We start from the raw sequence: 26279 nt of genomic DNA on the forward strand, positions 1-26279 counted from the left end.
CACGTGCCCGTCGACCTGGGACCGGACCGCAGCGACGCACGGATGCACGCCAAGACCGTAGGATCCTACGCAGTGTCGTAGGGGACCGCACCGCCACTTCCCAGCAAATTAGGGACACTGTTGCTCCTGGGGTATCGGCGAGGACCATTCGCAACCGTCTCCATGAAGCTGGGCTACGGTCCCGCACACCGTTAGGCCGTCTTCCGCTCACGCCCCAACATCGTGCAGCCCGCCTCCAGTGGTGTCGCGACAGGCGTGAATGGAGGGACGAATGGAGACGTGTCGTCTTCAGCGATGAGAGTCGCTTCTGCCTTGGTGCCAATGATGGTCGTATGCGTGTTTGGCGCCGTGCAGGTGAGCGCCACAATCAGGACTGCATACGACCGAGGCACACAGGGCCAACACCCGGCATCATGGTGTGGGGAGCGATCTCCTACACTGGCCGTACACCACTGGTGATCGTCGAGGGGACACTGAATAGTGCACGGTACAACCAAACCGTCATCGAACCCATCGTTCTACCATTCCTAGACCGGCAAGGGAACTTGCTGTTCCAACAGGACAATGCACGTCCGCATGTATCCCGTGCCACCCAACGTGCTCTAGAAGGTCAACTACCCTGGCCAGCAAGATCTCCGGATCTGTCCCCCATTGAGCATGTTTGGGACTGGATGAAGCGTCGTCTCACGCGGTCTGCACGTCCAGCACGAACGCTGGTCCAACTAGGCGCCAGGTGGAAATGGCATGCCAAGCCGTTCCACAGGACTACATCCAGCATCTCTACGATCGTCTCCATGGGAGAATAGCAGCCTGCATTGCTGCGAAAGGTGGATATACACTGTACTAGTGCCGACATTGTGCATGCTCTGTTGCCTGTGTCTATGTGCCTGTGGTTCTGTCAGTGTGATCATGTGATGTATCTGACCCCAGGAATGTGTCAATAAAGTTTCCCCTTCCTGGGACAATGAATTCACGGTGTTCTTATTTCAATTTCCAGAGTGTATAATGTGTGTGTCTTGTAAGAACAGTCATTGTAAGAAGAACTGAGAAGGGAAACGATCAAAGGCTTCTTTGACGTCTGCGGCAATAGATCGAAGTCGTTCGGCATGATTTGTTTCCTGGAACGAAATGTGAAAGTAAGTGTAACTTCGCGACGGCATTGGCAGCAGAACAGAACAACGGCACTGGCAGCAGAACCGAAGAGAACACCTGCGTCGCGTTAAACTTTCTATCAAAGAATGTTTCGAGATTACGTTTGCTGAAGGGTGCCGTCAGGTGACCTTGGCATTCTGTGCGATCCGTTTGTCTGCCAACCTATGCCGGTAGCCTTCCCTTCTTGCTCTTTGTTTTGCTGGTCGATTCTGTCGTTTTTCTGTTTTACTTATGTTGTGGTAGCAGAAAACACATGAGTTATGTGACTAAGAAATGAAATATATAATTGAAGACCTCTGTGCAAGAAGGGGATAACTCAAATTTTGCAAATTTTTCAAGAAGCCCAAAAAACTAATTTAATAAGATCTAGATCTGGTATTTCGTGCTATCGTTTATACATGTTGAGTTAGGATGTAAAGGTTACTTCGCTGGCATACAAACAAGCATAGCATTAAAAAATTCATTTACGAGAAAAAATTCAGTTATCCCTTTCTTGTACTGATGTCTTCAACTGTGAAATGTACAGACAACGGAAAAGTAGCGCAAGAAGTGGCAGTGAAATAATAGATGTTACGTGCAATGTTAAGCCCTGCCAACTTCAGAAGAGGAAAATCTCGCAAAGAGCCATATCAGTCGAGTACAGTGGGCAGGTCATCGATGATTTTTTTCTTTTTTGAGTAAGTTGCATTAATCCTAGCTCATCTTAAGATTTAAATTATTATAATGTTTAAGATTTGTCTGATGGCTAATGCACACAATGTATGGTGCGTACGTTTTATAGGACACTTTATAGTGGTCTAAGACCCTAATTGTGCAGTCGTACTGGCGGCATTAAATCATTTAAAGAAGCTTTGAGGATATTTATGACTACACCACTTATTGCAGGATCTTGTGATCGGAGTTTCAACAAATTTAAAATAACAAAAGTACTAAAGGTCAAGTATGAGTGAAAGCAGGTTGTGAAGCTTAGCTATCTTGTCGATAGAATACGACGCAACTACTAAACTTTACATTAAAGAGTTTTCTTCGCTCAGAGCAAGCAAATGCAAAGAAAAATTGTAATAAAAACACAACTCCTGGAAAGACATATTTTCTCAACTCTTGATTATTGCCCTTCTTTTATTTCTAGTCAATAATTTATGCACCATTTGTAATTCATGATGGGCAAATGAAATGTGACCTTTGTTATATGTACACATATATTACTGAATTAAATATGTCAACGCTTTCTTCTGGTTAGAACATTATTACTCAATATATTTTAGTGTTTATGGATGCCATTGTAAATTGTGCAAAGCTGCTACAGATTATTTTTTAAACATTTAAAAAAAATTTAGTCTACAAATGACAATAGCCTCATAAAGAGGGCGCTAGTTACTGACGTCACATCCGAAGTTAGCTGCATGGAAAGTAAGCGACACACTCAGTTTAACTGTTGTCTGTAATGTCACTGTGATACCACCTGCGATTTTATTTCTATGGGTCATCATCTCTTGGATAAAATTGGTATGTAAATTTACGGCTTGCAGTCTGATGTATTTGTGATCTGGTTTTAATTTATATTTTAATCGCCGATTCTCATTACATTCTGTTACTGATGTAGCACTGAAGGTAGCTACACAGCAGCTAAAATCGATCTTCAATAAACATATTAAAACTTTACGACACATGCTGCCCTTCTCCTTATCTTGTAACTAAATTAAACTTCCCAGTAGCGTTTCTCTGTCTATATGTGGAGGCTAATCTCAGAAACTACAGCAGGGATTTTGATACAGTTCTCACTAATGGCTCTGAGCACTATGGGACTTAACTTCTGTGGTCATCAGTCAGTTCTCACTAATAGACAGACTTGTGCACGGACTAGTTTCCTTGCATAGTTTGTTAACGCTACGCCAGGTCAGTTATCCGCTCGTAGAGACTTAGTTGCACTCGTGCTATGTCGTGGAAGAACGCTAGTGTCATCCTAAGACCAGCATACAATTGTTGGAATACAAAAATAAGAGAGAGACTTTGTTGTTTTACTTTAATTTTTTAGAAACTTTATAAAACTTGTCATTTATTAACTACGATATATTAACAACATTCATACATCTAATTTGTTGTGTACAATATTTGCCTTCAGTAGGTTCAAAATGGTTCAAATGGCTCTGAGCACTATGGGACTCAACTGCTGAGGTCATTAGTCCCCTAGAACTTAGAACTAGTTAAACCTAACTAACCTAAGGACATCACACATATCCATGCCCGAGGCAGGATTCGAACCTGCGACCGTAGCGGTCTCGCGGTTCCAGACTGCAGCGCCAGAACCGCGCGGCCACTTCGGCCGGCGCCTTCAGTAGGGTTCATTTAAGTTTCAAAGTGGTTCAAATGGTTCTGAGCACTATGGGACTTAACATCTGAGGTCATCAGTGCCCTAGAACTTACAACTACTTAAACCTAACCAACCTAAGGATGTCACACACATCCATGCCCGAGGCAGGATTAGAACCTGCGACCGCAGCGGTTCCAGACTGAAGCGGCTAGAACCGCTCGGTCACACCGGCCGGCTTCATTTAAGGAATTTTTATCATTAATGCTTCATTTTATGAAATATGTACATGAAGTTTTAAAACCAGCGTGGAAGAAATTGCAGAAAGGTAGTGTGGCGAAGGAGTATTGAGTATTGGGATTTAGCCGCGGGGAGGGGCGCAGACTGAGGTTGGAAGACTGGTGCGGAGAGATATTTCTGCAAAGCCTGGGGCTTATGTTGGTATAAGCGGCTTTCCGCAAGTAGCACACAGCCATTCTAAGAATTCATTTCATACATTAGCATGCTGTAGTCTACATCTCTTCGACACGTGTTTTTTAATATGTAACGGGGAATCAGAAATATGTTTTTCAGAATGGTATGTGCATAAGGATTATACACACCGATGCTAAAAACTATACACGACCACTCCTGAAATGCTACAAACAATTATTAAAAGTATGTATAACATCTGATGATGATTCGCTAGGCGACTCGAAACCGGTCATGCTGTAATAAAATCTGAGCAGTCACAAAATACGACTGTTTGCAGTTACTTCTTGAAATCCTTTAGCTTTAATACGAGGTGTATTCAGAAAAATCTGGAACTTTGTCCACAGAACTTTTGTAAGCTTACTTTTTATTTATTTTGCATGGTCTCCTTCGAAATACTCTACTCCACAATTGTTACACCACTTCCATAGCCGTTTCCGCTTCCGGAAGCAGTCTTGGTACGGCTCTTGCTGGATCGCGCGAAGCGCCGTCTGCTAATTTTCTTTTATCTCATCTATCGTTGAAAATTTTCTTTCTTTCTAAGGCGTTGTCAAGTTTGGAAATAAAAAAAAAAGTCCGCAGGGTCCAGGAGTGGGGAGTACGGAGGCTGAGGTAGCATAGTGTTTTCGTTTCTTGTGCAATAATTACGCACCAACAGGGATGAACGTGCGGGAGCGTTATCGTGATGCAAGAGAGATGAATTGTTTCGCGACATTTGAGGACGTTTCCTTCTTACAGGATTTCGTGACATGATCTAACTGAAATATTACATTCTTCTGCAATCTCTCGAACAGTCAGTCTCCGATCGGCACGCACAATTTCTTTGATGTTCCTGACATGAGAGTCGTCGGTAGGCGCCGAAGGCCATCCAGAACGGCCGGCTGCGGTGGCCGAGCGGTTCTAGGCGCTTCAGTTCGGAACCGCGCGACTGCTACGGTTGCAGGTTCGAATCCTCCCTCGGGCATGGATGTGTGTGATATCCTTAGGTTAGTTAGGTCTAACAAGGGAACCTCCCCATCGCACCCCCCTCAGATTTAATTATAAGTTGGCACAATGGATAGGCCTTGAAAAACTGAACACTGATCAATCGAGAAAACAGGAAGTAGTTTTGTGGAACTATGAAAAAAATAAGCAAAATATACAACCTGAGTAGTCCACGTGCACGATAGGCAACATCAAGGCTACTATGAGCGTAGGAGCGCCGTGGTCCCGTGGTTAGCGTGATCAGTTGCGGAACGAGAGGTCCTTGGTTCAAGTCTTCCCTCCAGTGAAAATTTTATTTTCTTTATTTTGACAAAGTTATGATCCGTCCGTTCGTTCATTGACGTCTCTGTTCACTGTAATAAGTTTAGTGTCTGTGTTTTGCGACCGCACCGCAAAACCGTGCGATTAGTAGACGAAAGGACGTGCCTCTCCAATGGCAACCGAAAACATTTTATCGCAAGGTAATAGGTCAACCGATTCCTCCACAGGAAAACACGTCTGACATATTCTCTATGACACTGGTGACGGCATGTGCATCACATGACAGGAATACGTTGTCGACCCACCTAACTTGTACACTTTGCGGATGGGTAAAAAGATTCGTCTACCTTGCCCGATTTAAGTTTTCTTGTGGATGTGATAATCACTCCCAAAAAAGTGATGAAAACATAAGAGTTTGTCACATAAACTGCAACAAATGAATGCAACAGTTTCACAGTCGCACGGTTTTCCCTGTGCTCTGTCAAAACATTTGTTTTTAACGTTTTCAAATTTTTCCGTGTGTAGACCGTCAAATCCTGCATATGTCCAAGCAATTCTGAACATGTCCTGGAATTTTGGAGAGCGAAGCTGATTATGTGTAAGTACCTGAACATTGATAATTGTCTGAAAATAAAAAATTAAACTTTTCACTCGAGGGAAGACTTGAACCAAGGACCTTTCGTTCCGCAGCTGCTCACGCTAACCACGGGACCACGATGCTCCTGAGTTCAGAGCAGCCTTGATGTTGCCTATCTTGCGCATGGACTATTGATTTTGTATATTTTGCTTATTTTTTTCATAGTTCCACAAAACTTCTTCCTGTTTTCTCGATTGATCTGTGTTCAGTTTTTCAAGGCCTATCCACTGTGCCAACTTATAACTAAATCTGAGGGGGGTGCGATGGGGAGGTTCCCTTGTAAGTAGTTCTAAGTCCGGGGGACTGATGAGCTCAGATGTTAAGTCCCATAGTGCTCAGAGCCATTTGAACTTTTTTTTATTTATTTATTTTTCTTTTTTTTTCGAGCCATCCTGAACGAGAGTCTTCTTCAACTTCCGTGCGAGTATTTTTAAACCGGTTGCACCATTCGTAACACAGAGTATGGTTTAAGCACTCATCACCTCAAGCTTCCTGCATCATTTGGTGTGCCTTTAGATAGGGTTCCCTGAGTTTCACGCATCATTTAATGGAGACGCGTTGCTCCTCTAACTCAGCCGTCTCGAAATTCGCAAACTGTGCGACGCAACGTTCTGTTCAGTACAGCAGTGAACAATAACTTCCGGCAGTCTAGTTTAGCCAAAGAGTATGAAAGCAAAAAAACCTCGTTCTAGTGTCAGACTGATGTATAACATAGCCCGAGGTCTAGGTTAAGTTTGAATGCAAGGTTGTGAACTGGTGAAGCTAGCGAATGTGAAAGTAAGAAACTACCTGCAGTGTCTTGGGATGCGCGGAAATGTCAGCACATTTCATCTCCGCACAAGTATGACTCATTTCAACTGTCAGAAACTGACCTCAGAACGGCTTTGCTTCAATTTCGTCTATTGAATCGTCTGCGGATTTGAGCGAGTAGAACGGGCCCCCGCGCGCTTCTCCTACCGCAACCACCAGCCACGTGCCCAGTAACGGGACTGGCTCTTTATCCCCGCTGTCCATTCACTGTTGTTATGCGAGAAGAGAGCGCCAAGAACAGTCCCGTGAACCAACTCTCTGCGTCTTCCCCCCTCCACGCCTCCAGTGTTCTTCCTTTCTGTCTTTTACCATCACTACTTCACCTTCTGTGTTCTCCCTACCAGCCCTTTCCCCCTCTTTATTTCATTTAAACGTTCCGCTCTCTCCATCTTTCTTGTGCGAGTTCTGTGAAGTGGTCTTTTGTCATCGTCTCAACACATTCCGCTTGTTCATGAAACCGGCATCCTTTCTCTGTTGTTGAACTTCCCTCTTCAGAACTAACTCACCGTTCGGTTGGCGATGTAAACCTCTCTGAAAAGCTTCTTCCATTTCAGTTCTTCCATGGCTCGTGGGCCATTTCAGTACCGCCGTTCTCTGCCTCTTTAAGGTCAGTTCCTCATGCAACATGGTTGAATATTCGATTTTTTAATTTGCGTACTTTGAAAGGAATGTTGGGACGAAAAGGTTTTTTAACTCGTGCGTTACGAAAGTTTCCACAGTCCATTGTTCGAAGCAGTGTCACGGCCGCCGTGGGACGCCCTCAGCCAGAGACGCCCGGCTCAGGAAGAAAACTTGTCGTGCCGTGACGGACGTTACAGTACGCATGCAAACATATTACCCGAAAAAGCTGACGAACGACGTGTGCAGGCGGCGGAACGCAGCATATCCAGATCAGCCAGGTCGGCTTTTGTCGCCAAGAAGAACGAGGGAGTTGCTCGAGTTAGACGAAGGGTTAATATACGGTCCCGGAATTGCAGACTAAACTTAAGTAACGAAAACAGTTTTTTTGCTCAAAATTGGTGAAAACACAATGTCTGATCCGCCATATTGCATTAGCGACTTTGAATTTCGAAAGCATAACTTCAGATTTGTGTGCAGCGGCATTAAAAATATATCATTAGACGTATTTTTTATGCAGATTGAACTAATAATACATATAAAAGTATTCTCTAAACTTTAAAGAGGTTTTTCTCGAGAAACGATTTTTCAGAACTGCGTGCGGCATAAAATAAAAACGGTTCAGCCTTCTACCTTTGACCCCCGAAAATTAAATACTTTTCTTGGGAGCTTATACCTCATCATCATCATCAGCCAAGTCAATCATTAAATGATGTGGCCTCTTCGAGTCGTGGATTCAGGTAGGCTTTCAGCAGTCTTCTCCAAGTGGGACGGTCTTCGGCAGTTCTCTACCAGGTGTTACCAGCGATATTCTTGATGTCTTTGTCCCATCTGTCCGGTGGTTTTCCTCTAGGCCTCCGGTGCTCTCTGGGACTCCACTCCAGTACTAGCTTCATCCATCTGCCAGCCCACTGCCATTTCAAGGAACCTACTGCCTCTAAGATGTCGTTAACCTTCGTCACAGACCGGATGTCATCTGCCCTTTCCTATCCTTTCTTGTATGGCCCAGCATTGATCTCTCCATGGATCTTATACCTACAATATATGAAATTTGTTAATGTTAACCATATTTGTAAAGCCGTAAAGAGCGAAACAAACCCCCAAAATCGAACTCAGAATTAGCTCAAAAATGGCTCTAAGCATTATGGGTCATCAATCCCCTAGAACTTAGAACCACTATCGGACTTAACATCAGAGGTTATCAATCCCCTACAGCTTAGAACTACTTAAACCTAACTAACCTAAGTACATCACACACATCCATGCCCGAGGCAGGATTCAAACTTGCGGCCGTAGCTTCAGAATTAGCACCATAGCGTTAAACTCAAGGTTATTTCATTTTGGTTAGGTAAAAATCCCATAAATTTAATGTAGTATCGGCTGATGTTATCCATTTTTTACTGCAAATAACTCCTGAGTGACTACACTGCACGCAGTCTGCGTACTTCAAACTCGCAAGCCATTGTGCAAACTATAATTAGGGCGCCATTTTGGTTTTTTGTTTTGAAAATCTAAAATAAATTTCAAAGTATCACTAATCATAATCCCCAAACAGATCGTTAGTACATCTTTAGATTGTCTCATAAAAAAATATATATATATATTCCAAACTTTACCTATTTTTTGCTCGTTTGAGTGAGAGTCTGGCCTTTCTTAATTTTTAGATCGAATGCCGAACGCAATCTCGCTTTTGTAACCAGTTAATTACTTCTGCCTCGTGCTGTTCATTTTGTACTCCTGTGTGGCGGCATTTCCTGCATTCGCTTCAGCCGCTGAAAAAGGACTCATCGATGTTATCTTTCATGTGGAATGCAGAAACTAGATGTCATTCGGTCTTCACACACGACGAGTATGTAGGTTCGAGTCCCGCTTCACCTCACGTTTTCAATCAGCCCTAAAGATTAAAAATAAATTCCTACTCTATTGCATAGTGAAAAATTCATTCTGGATTTGCCATTTTTTGACGTGACACTTGGAAACCCATGTCTCGTCACCACTCGCGATTCTGTTCGGTAGGTATTCTCCTGCGGTATCGTAACGAAAGTTCAGAAAAGCAGTCTGTCGTGTTGTGGTTATCAGGAAGGAGTTTCAGAATTTAACGAGTACAGAACCGACAACTGAGAGATTTAAAAACGCCGGATTTCATGCTTTTCTGTTCCATTTGTTGCTGACTACAGACGGACTACTCCTGTCATTCTCACGGATATGTGTCATTCCACTCTTGAACAAAAGACGCTATAGGCGCACACCACCTTCACTCACCACCTACGGTCATCTGCTCCCTTCCCTTAGTGCCCAACAAACATTGCAGCGAATGAACTCAGCGCAGAAAACGATTACTGGAGCGCAAACTGCTCGTTCTTCAATAGCAGGGGAAGTAGGTATCGTGTGTGTGTGTGTGTGTGTGTGTTCGTGGTTTATGGGTGCTCAGCGCCTGTCATCGCCCATAGGAACGAATGTGGTTAATATGTTAAGTAAGAGTAAAGCAGCACTCCGTCTTCAGGGCACAAGTGCCCCATCGGGACCGTCCGACCGCCGTGTCACCCTCAGTTGAGGAAGCGGATAAGAGGGCCGTGGGGTCAGCACACCGCTGTCCCGGTCGTTATGATGGTATTCTTGACCGAAGCCGCTATTGTTGGGTCGAGTAGCTCCTCTATTGGCATCACGAGGCTGAGTGCGCCCTGAAAAATGGCAACAGCGCATGGCGGCCGGATGGTCACCCATCCAAGTGCCGGCCACGCCCGACAGCGCTTAACTTCGGTGATCTCACGGGAACCGGTGTATCCACTGCGGCAAGGCCGTTGCTTTAAGTAAGAGTAGGTCTTACATAATTACACGCACTCTCTCCCTACCTCACTCTTGGTCACCTATACAATCATATTATCTGGCATCCTTTAAAAGAGCGCAAATATAGGCAAAAAAGTTCTAAAACTGTCATTTAAAAAGCAATAATACAAGAGGTAAGCGAAAATAATTACACAGGGATATGTGACTGGCTTACTGATTATCAGCAAAAAACATGGATGAACCAGCCAACCTAACATATAAAATGCACTCCCTAAAATTTTAGAGAACAAGTCTTACATGGCACACAACCTTAAAAGTCGTACCACATTCGTGTCATTGTCATTAAAATACAGGAGAAATCTGTCGACAATTTAGCTGCTATCCTCTCGTCAGAATATACGAGGGTGAGTCAAATGAAAACCATAAATATTTTTTAAATATTATTTATTGTGCAGAAGTGGTACAAAGCTGTATCACTTTTCAACATAATCTCCCCCACGCTCAATGCAAGTCCTCCAGCGCTTACAAAGTGCATAAATTCCTTTAGAAAAAAATTCTTTTGGTAGTCCGGGCATTCACTCATGCACCGCGTGGCGTACCTCTTCATCAGAACGGAACTTCTTACTTCCCATTGCGTCTTTGAGTGGTCCAAACATGGAAATCACTTGGGACAAGGTCTGGTGAGTATGGTGGATGAGGAAGACACTCAAAATGCAGGTCCGTGATTGTTGCAACTATTGTACGGGCAGTGTGGGGCCTTGCATTGTCATGTTGCAAAAGGACACCTGCTGACAGCAATCCACGTCGCTTTGATTTGATTGCAGGCCGCAGATGATTTTTTAGGAGATCTATGTATGATGCACTGGTGACAGTGGTCCATCAAGGCATGTAATGCTCCAAAATGACGCCTTTTTCGTCCGAAAAGAGAGTCAGCATAACCTTCCCTGCTGATGGTTCTGTTCGAAACTTCTTTGGTTTTGGTGATGAGGAATGGCGCCATTCCTTGCTCGCTCTCTTCGTTTTCGGTTGGTGGAGATGAACCGAGATTTCGTCCCCAGTAACGATTCTTGCAAGGAAGCCGTCACCTTCTCGTTCAAAGCGCCGAAGAATTTCTTCACGAGCATCGACACGTCGTTCTCTCATTTCAGAAGTCAGCTGCCGTGGCACCCATCTCGCAGACACTTTGTGAAACTGGAGCACCTCATGCACAGTGTGGTGTGCTGACCCATAACTAATCTGTAAACATGCTGGAATGTCATTCAGTGTCACTCGGCGGTTTTCCTTCACTATGGCTTCAACTGCTGCAGTATTCTGTGGAGTCACAACTTGTTGTGCCTGACCTGGACGAGGAGCATCTTCGACTGACGTCACACCATTTGCGAACTTCCTACTCCATTCGTAGACTTGCTGCTGTGACAAACATGCATCACCGTACTGAACCCTCATTCGTCGATGAATTTCAATAGGTTTCACACCTTCACTATGCAAAAACCGAATAACAGAACGCTGTTCTTGCCTGGTGCAAGTCGCAAGTGGGACGGCCATCTTTATACTGATACTGCGACGGTATGTGTGCATCTGCACTGTACTGCCACCTACATGCAATTCTGCACGCTGTTTGTAGCACGCTTACCAACTTCCAGGATAACGGCGCGAAATTTCGATTTGTTATTACAAATTTAAGGTTTTCATTTGACTCATCCTCGTAGATTGCGTTGCCAGGGGGCGTTCGTAGCTCAGAGTTGCTGGATCTGTGCTCAGCGGGTGTGCATCATTGGGTCCACCGGACCCTGCGCAATCGCTATCAGCGTCAGACCGAAATTTGCGATTCCGTTACCATCTGTGGGATTCCAATGGGGTGGTCTCGATACCCGATACCACAGATACCTGCCAAGTCTTTCTGCAATATCTGAGAAGGAACTTGCAGCTTCTCGCAGTCCCATTACACGATCCCATTCAAAACTGCTGACGTGTTGATAATGGTGTCTTTGTCGCCTTAAAGGCATTATTGTCTAACATCAACTCACCACGCCCGATCTCAAAGGTAACTAACGCTCACGACCGCTACCACGTCTATTTGAAGCAAACCTAATTTGCATTGTCATAATCGCGCTGTTATGCGACTGGCGCGAAATTTGAATAGGCATCATCTTTCAGATGTATAAACACGCCTGCTCACTTTAGTTCGTAGAATTTCTTCTTTGTGTTGCAACTTTTTGTCGCCTTAAAGGTATTCTTGACTAACATCAACTTACCACGTCCGATCTCAAAGGTAAGTATATATATATATATATATATATATATATATATATATATATATATATATATATATATATATATATATATATACTCCTGGAAATGGAAAAAAGAACACATTGACACCGGTGTGTCAGACCCATCATACTTGCTCAGGACACTGCGAGAGGGCTGTACAAGCAATGATCACACGCACGGCACAGCGGACACCACAGGAACCGCGGTGTTGGCCGTCGAATGGCGCTAGCTGCGCAGCATTTGTGCACCGCCGCCGTCAGTGTCAGCCAGTTTGCCGTGGCATACGGAGCTCCATCGCAGTCTTTAACACTGGTAGCATGCCGCGACAGCGTGGACGTGAACCGTATGTACAGTTGACGGACTTTGAGCGAGGGCGTATAGTGGGCATGCGGGAGGCCGGGTGGACGTACCGCCGAATTGCTCAACACGTGGGGCGTGAGGTCTCCACAGTACATCGATGTTGTCGCCAGTGGTCGGCGGAAGGTGCACGTGCCCGTCGACCTGGGACCGGAGCGCAGCGACGCACGGATGCACGCCAAGACCGTAGGATCCTACGCAGTGCCGTAAGGGACCGCACCGCCACTTCCCAGCAAATTAGGGACACTGTTGCTCCTGGGGTATCGGCGAGGACCATTCGCAACCGTCTCCATGAAGCTGGGCTACGGTCCCGCACACCGTTAGGCCGTCTTCCGCTCACGCCCCAACATCGTGCAGCCCGCCTCTAGTGGTGTCACGACAGGCGTGAATGGAGGGACGAATGGAGACGTGTCGTCTTCAGCGACGAGAGTCGCTTCTGCCTTGGTGCCAATGATGGTCGTATGCGTGTTTGGCGCCGTGCAGGTGAGCGCCACAATCAGGACTGCATACGACCGAGGCACACAGGGCCAACACCCGGCATCATGGTGTGGGGAGCGATCTCCTACACTGGCCGTACACCACTGGTGATCGTCGAGGGGACACTGAATAGTGCACGGTACATCCAAACCGTCATCGAACCCATCGTTCTACCATTCCTAGACCGGCAAGGGAACTTGCTGTTCCAACAGGACAATGCACGTCCGCATGTATCCCGTGCCACCCAACGTGCTCTAGAAGGTCAACTACCCTGGCCAGCAAGATCTCCGGATCTGTCCCCCATTGAGCATGTTTGGGACTGGATGAAGCGTCGTCTCACGCGGTCTGCACGTCCAGCACGAACGCTGGTCCAACTGAGGCGCCAGGTGGAAATGGCATGGCAAGCCGTTCCACAGGACTACATCCAGCATCTCTACGATCGTCTCCATGGGAGAATAGCAGCCTGCATTGCTGCGAAAGGTGGATATACACTGTACTAGTGCCGACATTGTGCATGCTCTGTTGCCTGTGTCTATGTGCCTGTGGTTCTGTCAGTGTGATCATGTGATGTATCTGACCCCAGGAATGTGTCAATAAAGTTTCCCCTTCCTGGGACAATGAATTCACGGTGTTCTTATTTCAATTTCCAGGAGTATATATATATATATATATATTAGTACGGTCGCTTAAGATCACGGCGTCGTGCGTCCGAGAACTCCTCTAGCCTTCACCGTCATGTTCGGGCAGTCGTGCAATCGCTTTTGCAGGCGGATTGCGTGGGCCTGTGGAATCGTAAGTACGCCCATTTTTTTCCCCCGCCCCTACGGACTAATCGGAAGCAAATCACATAATGGAGTAGGTGTGGTGTGGTGTGTGGGTCTGGGTTTAATTAGAGCGAGTGGCGGCTGGCCCTGGTGCCTGCCCGTGCGCTGGGCTGCGCCGCGGCCTTAACGCCAGTCACAGAGGCCAACGGCAACGGCGGGCGCGACCTTTCCGACAAGGCCAGACAGCGCGGCGCGGCGCGCAGCGACAGACCGGCACGCCCCCTTGTCCACGCCCCCTCCCCCCACCCCCGCGTCCCTGTGCTGCCCCCTACTATAGGTCCTGTTCCCCTGTGCTCGTTTCTCACTCCTCCCTGCTTACTGCACGCGACACTTGCATTCACCTAGCACGTAGCCACGAGTTAATTCATCCACGACCAGTTGAACTAAGATACACCAGCTATCTAACGGGTGTCGAGGAATTAAGGACGAATTTCAGTTTTGTCATATAACGGTTGGCAGCCGTGGTTTTCACATGTTTCTAATCTGCGACCCTCAAAAAAATGTTCAAATGTGTGTGAAATCTTATGGGACTGAACTTTAGGTCATCAGTCCCTAAGCTTACACACTACTTAACCTAAATTATCCTAAGAACAAACACACACACCCATGCCCGAGGGAGGACTCGAACCTCCGCCGGGACCAGCCGCACAGTCCAGGACTGCAGCCCCCTAGACTGCTCGGCTAATCCCGCACGGCTGCGACCCTCACCATTAGTAGACTGATCACTGAAGAGCCAAAGAAACTGGTACGCCTGCTTAATATTATGTAGGGCCCTCGCGAGAACGCAGAGGTGCCGCAACACGACGTGGCACGGACTCCACTAATCCAAATTAGTGGTGGAGGAAACTGACACCATGAATCCTGTAGGGCTGTCCATAAATCCGTAAGAGTGCGAGGGGGTGGAGATCTCTTCTGAACAGCACGTTGCAAAGCGTCATAGGTTTGGAGTTTGCTTGACAGCGGAAGTGTTTAAACTCAGGAGAGTGTTCCTGGAGCCACTGTGCGATAATTCTGTACGTGTGAGTTGTCACATTGTCCTGGTAGAATTGCCGAAGTACGTCGGAATGCACGATGGACATGAACGGATGGAGGTGATCAGACAGCATGCACCTGTCAGAGTCGTATCTACACGTATCAGGAATCTATATCACTGCGACTGCACGTGCCCCTCACCATTAGAGAGCCTCCACCTGCTTGAACAGTCTCCTGCTAACATTTTTGGAACACAACCTACGATCAGCATAGAGACACAAGTGATGGCACTTTATGCAGTACCTGACCATCATTTTGCAGGACAATGCTCAGGCCCGTACAGTGCAAGCTGTTAGTGATTTGTTTGACTGATGGGGCTGCTAAGTGCCATACTACCTACTGCACTTCCCTGACTTAAGCCCTCCTGAGTTCAACTCGATTTCTAAATTGAAGGAAACGCTTCACGCCATTCGCTTCAGAACTGCTATAAATTCGTCGGGCAATAGACCGCGCCGCGCGGACTGTGAACACAACTGGCACTGCTAACAGTAGTCGACGACTTCCACACCGCTGGCAACAGGTTATACACAATGCTGGTGACTGCTTTGAAAGTCAGTAAAAATTTGAAACACGTATTTACTTTGTACGAGCTGTAAATAAATAGTTGCCACTATTAAAGTTCCAACCCTCGTATTTGAGAACATATACATTTATTTGCTGGAGAAAAGATATACTTGCAAACATCTGAAGCACATCTACCACGCAGGAAATAGCGCCTTTTTTCATAGTCTTTGCATCTCGTTTTCTTGGTAAGTGCCAAATAACACCAAAAATTACTTTTTTCGTTAAATAATTCTGACATTTTCACTGTTGGAAAAATTTTCGATTAAAAGTTGTTTATCTGTTCACGTTTTTATTCATTCATAGAGTAGGAGTTTTCTCCGTCAGACGTAAATACGTTTTTGCTTTGCTTGCCAGCCTGGGTGTGGTTTTTAGGCGTTTTCCCACGTCCGGGTAGCTGAGTACAGGCCTGTTACCCATATCGCCCCTCATTTACACGATTCGCAGACCCTTCGAACACGTTCTCACACTTTGACAAACGAAACACTAAACGTCGGCGGAATGGGTACACAAATTTCGTCCCGCGGGCGATGTTATATAGGGGTGGGGGGGGGGGGTGGCGGGCGGAGGGGGGGGGACACACGACAGGTAGGACACCTGGCCACCATCTACTACTAAGTTTTAGATGATCTAGCACTAAAGTGAACATGAGTCTGCGGCTGGTCATTAACTGGTGGAAATAAGAAGTACCAACAGCAGTACTTAATAAAATACATGAATTTCGAGACCTGTTTCGGCACTATGTTTGTGTCACCTTCAGGCCTCTCTACAAAACGAGTGGTGATATCCAGCCTTCGTTGCATTAGGACTGGTACCACGTATATTCATTGGTCTCACGGATTTCTGTTAACACGATGTGTGCATTCCAGCCATCTAACAACAGCCGTTGTTAGACTACACTCCAATCATCTAGTAACAACTGTTGTCGGATGGCTGGAGTGCACACATCGTGTTAACAGAAATCCGTGAGACCAATAAATATACGTGGTACCTGTCCTAATGCAACGAAGGCTGGATATCACCACTCATTTTGCAGAGAGGCCTGAAGGTGACACAAACATAGTGCCGAAACAGGTCCCGAAATTCACGTACACTAAAAATTACGGCTATTGGTATTCCTTATTTCGAAAAGTTCTACAACTAACATTGCCAATTCAGATTAACATGCCGACCTCGTCACAGTGCACCATAAGGTCAGAAATAGGAACAAGAGACAATAGAATTTTCGTCCTGGAGGGCATCAGCATTTAACTTGAGCTAACAATTATTATTTCCGTAAATATTCTCGCATTTAAGAGGCCATGAGATCCACAATACAACGCAAGATAGTTGAACAGACGGAAATATTGCGGAAAATTGTAAACTTAGCTGTTAATGCGTGTGGCGTAACATGCACGTCGTAAATAAACATGTGGCGATTCGTCTTAAGTTTCAGCAATGTAGAAAGATACACCTGTAAATATGCGGTCTATAGAAAAAGTGAAAAAAAAATGTGTATGGCATTTTCAGGCGGTAGACACATATCTGGGATGTTCGACCATCTAGTGTAAATCCTTTTATTTGACGCCACGTTGGGGGTATTGCCCGTCCATGGTGATGAGGATAACACACACACCCAGTCCCGAACGGAGAAAACCCCGCCCCGGCCGGGAATAGAACCTGAGTCCCTAAGATGGAGATTCGCCAACGCTAACCACATGTCCACGAGCTGCTGAGATAAAAAAAATGAAGAAAACAGGTATTAGAAAAATGTACCTATTTATTCACAAGTACGGTATTTGGTAATGTATTCTCAATGAAAAATTTTAACAGACCACCAATACCTTTCTCCAAAAAATGAGTAAAATGGTGTTGAGAGCTCTGAGGCCTACTAAATAACAGTAATAAGCAAAGTGTCAATAGTTTCTATACCTAGCGTTGTGAAGTTCTAAGGTCCAATAAAATATACCGTCACAGAAAGTGTATTTGAAATTGAGGATAACATCGTGTAAATTTGTATTATGTGTACAACTTTGCTTCCACCGTTTTTCAGGAGATTGAAGCAGCGGCAAGTGGCAGGTCGTGTCATACAATAAATAAGCTTAGGCGTTTGTAAACATAACACCAACAATATATTAATCGATATGTGATTGCATCATAAAGTTATTTTCGATTGGATATTTCAAATTACGAGCCCACTTCTTGTCTTTTAGGTAAAGTTTTAATTTTCTGCTTTAATATGAACATTATTAAATGCTGGGTAAGGCGTATGGTGATACAGCTGTTAGTGAAAGAATATGCAGAGAATTGTGTTAACGCTTCAAGAACGGTGATTTTGTAGTCGGAGATTGGGATGGCGGTGGAAGAGAGAAGGTTTTAGAAGCTGCCGAAATCAACGGAAACAATCACAGGAGGTCGTTATCGAAAGCAATTGATACGTTTGAGCGGAACACTAAAAAACAAATAGCCACAATACAGTGATCGACATGAAACGGTGATTTTGCAGAAAGATACGTCGCAAAACTTTCAAAGCCTGCTTAGAAACGCTGAAATGGGAAGTTCTGCCGCACCAGCCGTATTCTAAAGATGTTGTTCCCTCCGACTAGCACGTTTTTCGTTCAGTGGCACACGGGCTGAGTAACCAGCACCTCCGGTCATATGAACAAGTGCAAAACTAGGTCGATTCGTGAATGTCCTCAGAAGACGCCCAGTTCTTCTTCCGTGGGATTCGTATGCTGCCCGAAAGATGGGGGAAGGTAGTGGCCAGCAATGGCCTGTACTTTGAACCGTAAAGCTTTGGTAAGTTTTTCTCAATAAAACCTCGAACTTCGTGAAAAAGACGGTGGAAGAAAAGTTGTAGACCTAATACATTTCCCTAAAATCTTAGATTACAAACTCTTCTGTTCTGCAATAAAAATTGGTTTACGAATAATAAGTAACCGGTAGAGAGTTAATATCCGTTGTAACGCTTACTAATGCTTGCAGTATATGTTGTTCTGGCGTCAGAATATGACAAGGCAGCAATACAATATACTGCGTGCAGGCTACACATACATGAGTATTGTGAAATTCGAAATGCTACACATCTGTCAAGATAATTTCCATGACGCCACAGAAGGAAACCAGTAATTCAGCATTGTTTTGCCATATTTACGTATGTACAGTTTTCTGCAACTTTTTATGCATGTGCTGTACTGCCAAGTGCGTGAATCAACACTTAAATATTTTATTATTAAATTATATCCACTACTGACTCCCATCCACAGGAAAATTCGATTGCGTAACGAAGAATGCACGTCATCTGAAGATTAGCTTTTCCGCTCGAAACTGGTAGCGGCTTGAATAAATGTCGAATGCGTTGGTGTTATCACCGACCATTCATTTCACCTTCCGCGGTTATAGCGTTTCTCGTAACGTTGATTATGGGTAGCATTAGAGTTTTTATCGTTTATTTAACGCTTCTCTGTTGATTCACTCACGATGCTGTAATTTCCTTGTCCATTGTGCAACTTATCCGCTATTAAGCAGGATGTAACGCGTCGCAACTCACGAACAGGGACTTGTATGTGAGGGTTCTATTGCAGCACGTGAAAGTATCCACCCGGATTGGGGAATTCGGGCAGGGGAAACGATTACCTCTGATTTCTCTCGCGACCGGTAATATGGGATTACGAACTGAATGCGGTGCACTAATCGATATGTCCCATGTCCCTCTGACTTCAGTGAACCTCCTCCTTCATATCGATTGGGAGAGACAGGTACTTTTCTTACATGTTGTCATTCTGAGTCCTATTTTTTATTATACAGGACGTCGGACGTCACGTGTTAAAGCATCAGTATTTTATAAACGGCTCAAGACGTGGAAACACTATTTTCGTGCAGTGACAGCACTTGCTGCGTCGTTAAAAGTCGTAACTTTTTTTATGGTTCAAATGGCTCTGAGCACTATGGGACTTAACAGCTATGGTCATCAGTCCCCTAGAACTTAGAACTACTTAAACCTAACTAACCTAAGGACATCACACAACACCCAGCCATCACGAGGCAGAGAAAATCCCTGACCCCGCCGGGAATCGAACCCGGGAACCCGGGCGTGGGAAGCGAGAACGCTACCGCACGACCACGAGATGCAGGCCAATTTTCTTAAATGGAACGATGTACTTAATGTAAAGGTAATTGTGGCTTCCTGCAAAGCTGACTACTCTGGTGACTACACCATTACAATAAAAGCTACCAGTTTTTAAAATATACTCAAAGTATACAGAAGGATACTTAATGCAACACAAGAAAAGCTCCTCAAATTTTACAGTTCCCATTTACAGATACAGATGAAATGGCAGATACTGTACACTTGGCAATGGACCTATTCATGAAGTTACTCCAAGAGGTAAATAATCCTTATTTCTTAAAATACAGGGTGTCCCAAATAGAATGACTCGATATTAAATAGAATTATTTACTAGGAAGAAGGGCTTAACACCAACAAATTGCATACTAAATTACTCAGAAAAGACAGAAGTTTATAAAAATCCATCAGAAATGTGCAGTATGTCCTCCATTGGCTGCAAGGACGTTATCTAGCCGATAGCCGAATTCATCCCAAACTGAGCGTAAGGTGTCTTCTGTCACTGAAGCTACAGCAGCTGATATTCTGGTTTTTAGTTCATCAGTGTCACGAGGTAAGGGAGGAACGTAAACACATTGTTTGACATAACCCCACAGGAAGAAATGACATGGAGTTAAGTCAGGGGACCTAGGAGTCCAAGACTGTAAAGCCTGGTCTCGCGGTCCTGTACGCCCTATCCAACGTTGAAGCATTTTGACATGGTGGAAACTGCGCTCGTAGCGACATCTAGAGAATTTTTCTGAAACTCTAGACCATGCCGATTACATGTAGCGCTGGTTCAGTTACCTAGTGACATTTGTCTCAATATTATTAAACGTTAAAATCGGGTCATTCTTTTTGGGACACCCTGTATTGTACAGTGTAATTGTTCTTGGACAACTGTATTAATCACAGTCTATTAGTATACACTGAGGTGACTAATGTCATGGGATACCTCCTGATGTAGTGTCAGACCTCCTTTTGCCAGCCGGCCGCTGTGGACGAGCGGTTCTAGGCGCTTCAGTCTGGAAGGTCGCAGGTTCGAATCCTGCCTCGGGCATGGGTGTGTGTGATGTCGTTAGGTTAGGTAGGTTTAAGTAGTTCTAACTTCTAGGGGACTAATGACCTTAGATGTTCAGTCCCATAGTGCTCAGAGCCATCCTTTTGCCATGGCGCAATCCATCTACTGGACTCGGCGTGGACTCAACAAGTGGTTGGATGTCCCCTGCAGATATATTGAGCCATGCTGTCTCTACAGTCGTCCATAATACCGAATGTGCAGCCGGGGCAGGATTTTGTGCACGATTTTGTGCACGAACTGGCCTCTCGATTGTATCACTTAAATTTCCTGTTGGATTCATGTTGGACGATCTGGGTGGCCAAATCATTCGGTCGAATTGTCCAGAATGTTCTTCAAATCAATCGCGAACAATTGTGACGCGGTGACATGGCGCATTGTCATCCATAAAAATTCCATTGCTCTTTGGGAACACCATGAATGCCTGGCTATGCTCTTCAAGTAACCGAACATAACTATTTCCAGTCGGTAATTGTTTCAGCTGGACCAGAGGACCTGGCCCATTGCATAGTCCACAATATTATGGAGCCAACACCATCTTGCACGGTGCCTTGTTGATAACCTGGGTCCACGGCTTCGCAGGATCTGCGCCATACTCGAACCCTATGGTCAGCTCTTACCATGTGAACCTGAACTCGCCGCGGTTTTCCTGTAGCCTAAGAACTGATGTACTCACGAGCCCAGGAGAGGCGTTGCAGGCGATGTCGTGCTGTTAGCAAAGGCGGTCCCGTCGACCGTCTGCTGCCACAGCGCATTAACGCCAAATTTCGCCGCCCTGTCCTAACGCATACGTTCCCCGTACGTCCCACATTGATTTCTGCGGTTATTTCATGCACTGTTGCTTGTTTGTTGGTGCGGGCAACTCTTCGCAAACGGCGCTGCTCTCGGTCGTTGGGTAGAGGCCGCCGGCCACAGCGTTGTCCGTGGTGAGAGATAAAGCCTAAAATCTGCTATTCTCGGCACAATCTTGACGCTGCGGATCTCGGGTGTTGAATTCCCTAATGATTTCCGAAATGGAATGTTTCATGTGCCTAGCTCTAACTGCCATTCCGCGTTCCGAGTCTGTTAATTTCCGTTGTGCGGTCTATCCGATGACATATGCGGTTGGATAGAAAGTTTTCTAACAGACAGGAAGCAGTATGTCGTCCTGAACGGGGTGACTTCAACAGAAACAAGCGTAACTTCAGGTGTGCCCCAGGGCAGCTTAATAGGTCCTCTGCTTTTTACGATTTACATAAACCATCGGGTTGATGGTATTGACAGCGGCCTTAGACTGTTTGCCGATGATGCTATAGTCTTCAGGAAAGTAGTATCACACGAAAGTTGTCAACGAATCAATGAGGATTTGTAGAAAATAAATGCGTGGTGTAATGGCTGGCAGTTATCTCTCAATATTAGTAATTGTAACCTACTGCGTATAACAAGGCGAAAATCCCCATTGATTTACGAGTTCAAAATAAATTCCCAGTCTTTGGAAGCGGTAACGTCCGTCAAGTATCTGGGTGTGACTATTCGAAATGATCTCAAATGGAATGACAGGTTACAGAAGTAACGGGCAAGACGAACTCTAGATTGCGGTTTATTGGTAGAATCCTGAAGAGATGCAGTCCTTCATGTTGTGACTTGGCAAGACAGCCAAGCCACTAGGAGATAGCCGAATGGCACGCGTTAAGCTCACGCAGGATGGCGTGAGGTCTGGAACAGGACAAGTTATGAAGACCAGCAAATAAAGTACGTAGCTTCTGGAATACTTAACTTTAATCCATAATTGGTGAACATCAGTCTGACGGTACATGCATCACAAGATAAATAGCAAAGGATAATGGCGCCTTGCTAGGTCGTAGCAAATGACGTAGCTGAAGGCTATGCTAACTATCGTCTCGGCAAATGAGAGCGTAATTTGTCAGTGAACCATCGCTAGCAAAGTCGGCTGTATAACTGGGGCGAGTGCTAGGAAGTCTCTCTAGACCTGCGGTGTGGCGGCGCTCGGTCTGCAATCACTGATAGTGGCGACACGCGGGTCTGACGTATACTACCGGACCGCGGCCGATTTAAAGGCTACCACCTAGCAAGTGTGGTGTCTGGCGGTGACACCACACTTCAACAAAGGAAATTGCTTACAATACGTTAGTTCGTCCAGTCTTAGAGTATTGTGCGTCTTATGGCACCCTTACCAGTTGGGTCTGATTCAAGAGATTGACAAGGCCCAAAGAAGAACGGCAAGATTCGTGACTGGTACATTTAGCCATCGCGAGAGCGTTACAAATCTCATAGAAAGTTTGAAGTGAGACACACTTGCAGATAGATGGCGCGCTAAACAGAAGGGGCTGCCCACTAAATTCCGAAATCCGATCTTCACCGAGGATGTACAGCATATATTATTACCGCCAACTTTCAAATCGTGCAATGATGACCATTCAAAGATAAGGGAAATTAGAGCTGGTACTGAGGCGTTCAGACAGTCGTTTTTCCCTCTCGCGATTCGCGAGTGGTACAGAGGGGGGGGGGGGGGGGCGGGGGGGGGAGGGGGAATGACTTTGGCACGAATTGTGCGCTCCGCCACACACCACTTGGTGGCTAGCGGAGTATATATGTAGATGTAGATATAATCACGTCGCAAACCTTTTCATCTGAATCACCTGACTTCAAATGACAGCTCCGGCCATGCACTACCCTTCTATACGCTGTGTACGCCATACTACTGCCATCTGTACTTGAGCATATCTATACCTCAGTGTATGTATAACGTTTTCTTCTATGAGGTAGGAATCACAGCTTGGAGAGGGTATTAATTTTAGCAAATGTCTCGTTCTAATACTGTTCATGTGACCTGCTCTTAGTCTGTTAACACTAACAATTTCTTTTCTTTTGATCGCTGAGTTGAGATACCATTGTGGCGTGGAACCTGCTGCTGAATCATGCAGTACCGTGTGCCTATGATGTTGTGGTCCTAATCCACTAACATCCGTCTTTTCTCGGGTGGCGAATGTATTATGAAGATCACCGTACGGTAGGTGTATGTCAATGGGAAATTGATGCTGCACCATTTTCGTCAGTTGATTTGCACGTTCGTAGCCCTGATACCAACATGTGCCACCTTATACATCGAATGCCTTTAAAAACTGTACACGTTCCACCTTTTCAATTACATGTACTTCATTATGACCACCGCTTCCGGGACGGCCCCGGTTCGAATCCTCCCGACGGGGTAACGTCGAGGGCCAGTGTGGGCCAATCTGGGTGTGGTTTTAAGGCGGTTTTCCACATCGCACTAGTACAATACCAGGCTGGTACCCATGTCCTGTCTCAGTTACACGTTACGCAAACATTTAGAAACCTCTCTCACTCTTGCGCATAGAATTTATTTTAGACGTAGACAGATGGGGTACATTGCGACCTGAGGATGTGAATAGGAGCCCGATGGTCTTAGATGTTTAGTCCTCTTAAATCCGTAAACACAAGCAGCAGATCTTTATTATGAGCCTATACTTTAGTCCTTCGTTAATGATGCAGATGTACGAGGTTCGATTCCCAGTGACCAGATTTTTATGGGCTATGAAGGTCGGGAACGGAGTCCTTCAGCCTACCAGCTCTCTCTCTCTCTCTCTCTCTCTCTCTCTCTCTCTCTCTCTCTCTCAGGCCGCCATATAGCAATCCTCCGGTCTCGCGAGGGCAACTGAGAAGCTATAAACTTCACAGGCAAACAGCCGCCATAACATCAAATCGAAAGGCATGCAACAGGTTGGAAGCCACACGACATTTGGACAGTTGGACATATATTTACATCTTTCTCTGACTCAGCAGGTAACGAACGCGACGTTAATCAGTTATATAGCGAAAGAGTAGCTCGTTTGGTTACTAGCTTTTGGAGGCATTCATGTTCCTCAATGTGGAGCCGTTCTTGGAATGTTAGGGGTGTGCAGCTTTGTGGCAGGCGAGGACGCGGCGGTTTCCTGTGGTCGTATCACATGGCCCCGTTTCTCCGCGCAGCCACGCCAGAAAAGCCCGAGCGCCAGCTACTCGTACGAGAACCGCCAGGGGCACGCGCAGGGTTTCCGATCGCTTCTCTAGATTCTCTTCCCTGTGCACTGGTCTTGACAGTACTTACCACAGTGCTCCAGAACTGCGGTCGTGCTTCTGTTGGTGACAACCAGACAGAAATTAAAAACAGGATACTGACTGAGTGCCAGGAATACTTGGACAGCTTATGAACGACAAAGGTTTAATTAATTTTTTTGTTTGCTAGCAGATACATGTCTGCAGTCTTGGTACACTCTGAAATCCACTTGCCACAGTACCTTAGCATGATGCTAACTGAGCCAAAAACACCGGCACTGCCGACTGACGAAGTGGAGTGTTTCTATTGTTTCTCCTCCTCCTCCTCAGCGTTTGTCCTACAATGTAGGGGGAACGGAGGGTCCGCCCTCTTGTTCGTTGTTTCCACTTGGCGCCCATCTTATGTTTAGCCAAGGTGGACACCTGCCCTCTTCCGCATCTACACTATGTCATCAAAAGTATCCGGACACCCCCACCCAAAAACACACGTTTTTTTTATATTAGGTGCATTGTGCTGCCACCTATAGCCAGGTACTCCATATCAGCGACATCAGTAGTGAGAGAGCAGAATGGGGCGCTCCACGGAACTCTGGGACTTCGAACGTGGTCAGGTGATTGGGTGTCACTTGTGTCATACGTCTGTACGCGAGATTTCCACGCTCCTAAACATCCCTAGGTCCACTGTTTCCGATGTGGTAGTGAAACGGAAACGTGAAGGGACACAGCACAAAAGCGTACAGGCCGACCTCGTCTGTTGACTGACAGAGACTGCCGACAGTTGAAGAGGGTCGTAGTGTGTAATAGGCAGACATCTATCCAGACCATCACGCAGGAATTCCAAACTGCATCAGGATCTACTGCAAGTAGTATGACAGTTAGGCGGGAGGTGAGAAAACCTGGATTTCATGGTCGAGCGGCTGCTCATAAACCGCACATCACGCAGGTAAATGCCAAACGATGCCTCGCTTGGTGTAAAGAGCGTAAACATGGGACAATTGAACAGTGGAAAAACGTTGCGTGGAGTGACGATTCACGGTACACAATGTGGCGCTCCAATGGCAGGGTGTGGGTATGGTGAATGCCCGGTGAACATCATCTGCCAGCGTGTGTAGTGCCAACAGTAAAATTCGGAGGCAGTGATGTTATGGTGTGGTCGTGTTTTTCATGGAGGGGGCTTGCTCCCCATGTTTTGCGTGGCACTATCGCAGCACAGGCCTACATTGATCTTTTAAGCACCTTCTTGTTTCCCTCTGCTGAACAATTCGGGGATGGCGACTGCATCTTTCAACACGATCGAGCACCTATTCATAACGCACGGCCTGTGGCGGAGTGGTTACACGACAATAACATCCCTGTAATGGACTGGCCTGCACAGAGTCCTGACCTGAATCTCGTACAACACCTTTGGGATGTTGTGGAACACCGACTTCGTGCCAGGCCTCACCTACCGACAGAGATACCTCTCATCAGTAAAGCATTCTGTGAAGAATGGCCTGTCATTCCCCAAG

General features: G+C 45.8%; 1 protein-coding gene and 1 pseudogene across 1 annotated transcript in view; one reads left to right on the top strand and one right to left on the bottom strand.

The window, feature by feature from the left end:
- LOC126237468 (PRL-1 phosphatase) overlaps positions 1 to 26279 on the top strand; it is a 673482-nt gene that overhangs the window by 235301 nt on the left and 411902 nt on the right. The gene's annotated exons all lie outside the window — the stretch shown is intronic.
- Positions 9931 to 10047, bottom strand: LOC126238000 (5S ribosomal RNA; annotated as a pseudogene).

The sequence above is a fragment of the Schistocerca nitens genome, chromosome 2, assembly GCF_023898315.1.
Source record: "Schistocerca nitens isolate TAMUIC-IGC-003100 chromosome 2, iqSchNite1.1, whole genome shotgun sequence".
Taxonomy (NCBI): Eukaryota; Metazoa; Arthropoda; class Insecta; order Orthoptera; family Acrididae; genus Schistocerca; species Schistocerca nitens.